General features: G+C 41.5%; 1 pseudogene; it reads left to right on the plus strand.

Moving 5' to 3' along the window:
- The first annotated feature begins 392 nt into the window (after positions 1 to 392).
- On the plus strand, positions 393 to 2,119 carry LOC144892113 (uncharacterized; annotated as a pseudogene).
- Positions 2,120 to 4,185: the final 2,066 nt, after the last annotated feature.

Consider the following 4,185-nt stretch of genomic DNA (forward strand, 5'->3'; position numbering starts at 1 on the left):
CCAATTTATATTCTGGCGGCAGCTATATTGGTTTATGGCACGGAGCCAGAAAAGTTAGCAATCTTGAAAGGATAACTACCACCCATTTTGTTCAGCACCCTTCATTTATATGGAAACCACCTCTAAATCTCAAAACATTCTCGTCACGGGACCTTAAACATTGATCCTTTACTTTCGGGTCCGCCTCATGACAGATGAGCAGAGACAAAAGACAAGTTTTAAATGGTAATGGAGTACGATTCATTCTGCTTTTTAAAATGATGATGTTTCACAGCAATTGTGATGTATTGATGGTTTTTTGAATTGTCTTTGCAGAGAATCAATTGAAATTGGTTTTTTATTCTCAGTCAAGTTCGCAATTGTTTGACAGTGAAGTTTCTTTCAATCAGAACATGACACAGACTTTTTCTCAGGAAGTCAACAACTATAGCAGTGTATTGACTAAGAACAATTGTAGTTCGACATTCAAGAAAATTGAAAGGAACGAGAAGCTGCACAAGTGTTCTGTTTGCAAGAAAACATTTATCTCATTAAAGTCTTCAAAGAGATGTCAAGCAATACACAGACGGGGGACGCCATACAAGTGCAATGTGTGCAGCAAGGAATTTTCTTGGTTATCAAATTTACAAAGACATGAAGTATTACACATCGGAGAGAAGCCTTATGAATGTCCTGTGTGCAGCAAGGATTTCACTCGTTCATCAGATTTACAAACACATCAAAGAACACACACAGGAGAGAAGCCTTATAAATGTCCTGTGTGTGGCAAGGATTTTGCTCATTCATCACATTTACAAACACATCAAAGAACTCACACAGGAGAGAAGCCTTATAAATGTCCTGTGTGTTGCAAGGATTTCACTCGTTCATCACATTTACAAACACATCAAAGAACTCACACAGGAGAGAAGCCTTATAAATGTCCTGTGTGTGGCAAGGATTTTGCTCATTCATCACATTTACAAACACATCAAAGAACTCACACAGGAGAGAAGCCTTATAAATGTCCTGTGTGCAGCAAGGATTTTGCTCGTTCATCAGATTTACAAACACATCAAAGAACTCACACAGGAGAGAAGCCTTATAAATGTCCTGTGTGTGGCAAGGATTTTGCTCATTCATCACATTTACAAACACATCAAAGAACACACACAGGAGAGAAGCCTTATAAATGTCCTGTGTGCAGCAAGGATTTTGCTTGTTCATCATATTTACAAACACATCAAAGAACTCACACAGGAGAGAAGCCTTATAAATGTCCTGTGTGTGGCAAGGATTTTGCTCAGTCATCACATTTACAAACACATCAAAGAACTCACACAGGAGAGAAGCCTTATAAATGTCCTGTGTGCAGCAAGGATTTTGCTTGTTCATCAAATTTACAAACACATCAAAGAACCCACACAGGAGAGAAGCCTTATAAATGTCCTGTGTGCAGCAAGGATTTTGCTTGTTCATCAAATTTAAAATCACATAAAATGATACACACATGAGAGAAGCCTTATAAATGTCCTGTGTGTAGCAAGGATTTTGCTTGTTCATCAAATTTACAAACACATCAAAGAACACAAACAGGAGAGAAGCCTTATAAATGTCCTGTGTGCAGCAAGGATTTTGCTTGTTCATCAAATTTAAAATCACATAAAATGATACACACATGAGAGAAGCCTTATAAATGTCCTGCGTGCAGCAAGGATTTCAATCGTTCATCAACTTTACTAACACATCAACTAATACACACAGGAGAGAAGCCTTATAAATGTTCTGAAGGTTCTGTTGTTCTGAATGAATGTATTAACTCCGCCATTGAACTGAATGCATTAAGCTCGTTTGGTCATTCGTGTTACCCTGTGGTGTTCACCAAGGGTAGTCACGTCACAACTGGTGTCAGGAGAGTGGGATTCAAACCTAGTGGACACTCGGTGTCCGAAGGTTGTGAGTTTGACACCCGCTGGGTGCAAATTGCGCTCGGCTTTCGCAATCAAATCTTTTTTCCTGATTGTCTTTCTCTTGTCAAGTGGGAGATAATCGTAGTACCAGGGTGTCCAAATTTTATAGTCGATTGAAGTGCGAGGCGCAACATCGCTTTCCCGAGAAATTTAATCCTTGGATGCAGTGATTGGGCCTCGGAGGCCCACAATATTTTTTTTATTGTTGCAAAAAATATGCTGTACAATTGTTTTTTGGAATGAGCCTCATTTTTACCGACTTTCATGTTGTTACACAAAATTCAGTGACAATTAAAAAAAAAAATTCATTCAGGCTCGTGGGAAAATCTTCATTCTTCACTTTTAACCTGAAAATCCGACACAAATGCAGGCCTGGGGCCTTTGAGGTCCCGCATAAATGTTGTCGTACTTCTATGTTATATCATTATTTTCTTGATATGAGCCTCATATGCTCCTATAACTTGGTTACAAATAATTCAGTGACAAAAATATGAAAATTTCATTCAGGTTAGTGGGAAAATCTTCATTCAGGTTAGTGGGAAAATCTTCATTCTTCACTTTCAACCTGAAAATCCGACACGAATGCAGGCCTGGGGCCTTCGAGGTCCCGCATAAATGTTGTTGTACTACTATGTTATATCATTATTTTCTTGATATGAGCCTCATTATATGCTCCGATAACTTGGTTACAAATAATTCAGTGACAAAAATATGAAAATTTTAATTCAGGTTTTTTGGGAAAAGCTTCATTCTTCATTCATAACACTAATGCAGGCCTGGGGCATTGGAGGCGCCCCATCTCTCCCCATCTTGTCTACCGCTCCCTTTATTTTGTGTTTTCTGTGTCGGTTTGACTTTTTGTGTGATTCATGTTGGCTCTTTCACGAGCCTCGATCTTGTACTCAAAAAACAAAAAAACAAAACACACACATACGCACACATATATGCACACAAACACACATATATATTTGTATATATATATATATATATATATATATATATATATAATAATGGTATCTGTAATCTGGTTCTCCAACCTAATGAGCGGACAACATGACGTCATCGCCATGCACGTCCGCCTTGCCTGCAAAGCTCCAGAGGAACCATCTAGCAGTGCATCATTACGGATTATAAATACAGATACTGTCACAAGTGCATGCAAAACTCACAGTTACCGACCTGGTTTCGCCCTTGTTGGGGCTTCATCAGGGCAACGCAGTGAGGCTTTTTCCATACACTTGTAACTCTGTGACCCTTTCGGTTTTTATATCAGTCACTATGCGACCTTCATATCATCAATGGAGAACCGCCAGCAAGGTGTCCCATACAGCTGCTGCTGCACCTTGCTGGGAGCGATACGCACCGCCTGCCACGCGGTGACGTTATCTCTGGTATCCACTCATCATATGGAGTCGACCTGGTTGCGGTTGGGAGTTACTAATTATGGTATCTGTAATCTGGTTCACCAACCTAATGAGCGGACAACATGACGTCATCGCCATGCACGTCCGCCTTGCCTGCAAAGTTCCAGAGGAACCATCTAGCAGTGCGTCATTACGGATTATAAATACAGATACTGTCACAAGTGCATGCAAAACTCACAGTTACCGACCTGGTTTCGCCCTTGTTGGGGCTTCATCAGGGCAACGCAGTGAGGCTTTTTCCATACACTTGTAACTCTGTGACCCTTTCGGTTTTTATATCAGTCACTATGCGACCTTCATATCATCAATGGAGAACCGCCAGCAAGGTGTCCCATACAGCTGCTGCTGCACCTTGCTGGGAGCGATACGCACCGCCTGCCACGCGGTGACGTTATCTCTGGTATCCACTCATCATATGGAGTCGACCTGGTTGCGGTTGGGAGTTACTAATTATGGTATCTGTAATCTGGTTCACCAACCTAATGAGCGGACAACATGACGTCATCGCCATGCACGTCCGCCTTGCCTGCAAAGTTCCAGAGGAACCATCTAGCAGTGCGTCATTACGGATTATAAATACAGATACTGTCACAAGTGCATGCAAAACTCACAGTTACCGACCTGGTTTCGCCCTTGTAACTCTGTGACCCTTTCGGTTTTTATATCAGTCACTATGCGACCTTCATATCATCAGTGGAGAACCGCCAGCAAGGCGTCCCATACAGCTGCATGGTTATTGCGGCACCAAATTTAGCGGCGCCGTGGTCGCGGCAGCCGAGCCAGAGATGCCGGAGTACATGCGATTTGTTATG

This window comes from Myxine glutinosa, chromosome 5, assembly GCF_964187855.1.
Source record: "Myxine glutinosa chromosome 5, kmMyxGlut1.1, whole genome shotgun sequence".
Classification (NCBI taxonomy): Eukaryota; Metazoa; Chordata; class Myxini; order Myxiniformes; family Myxinidae; genus Myxine; species Myxine glutinosa.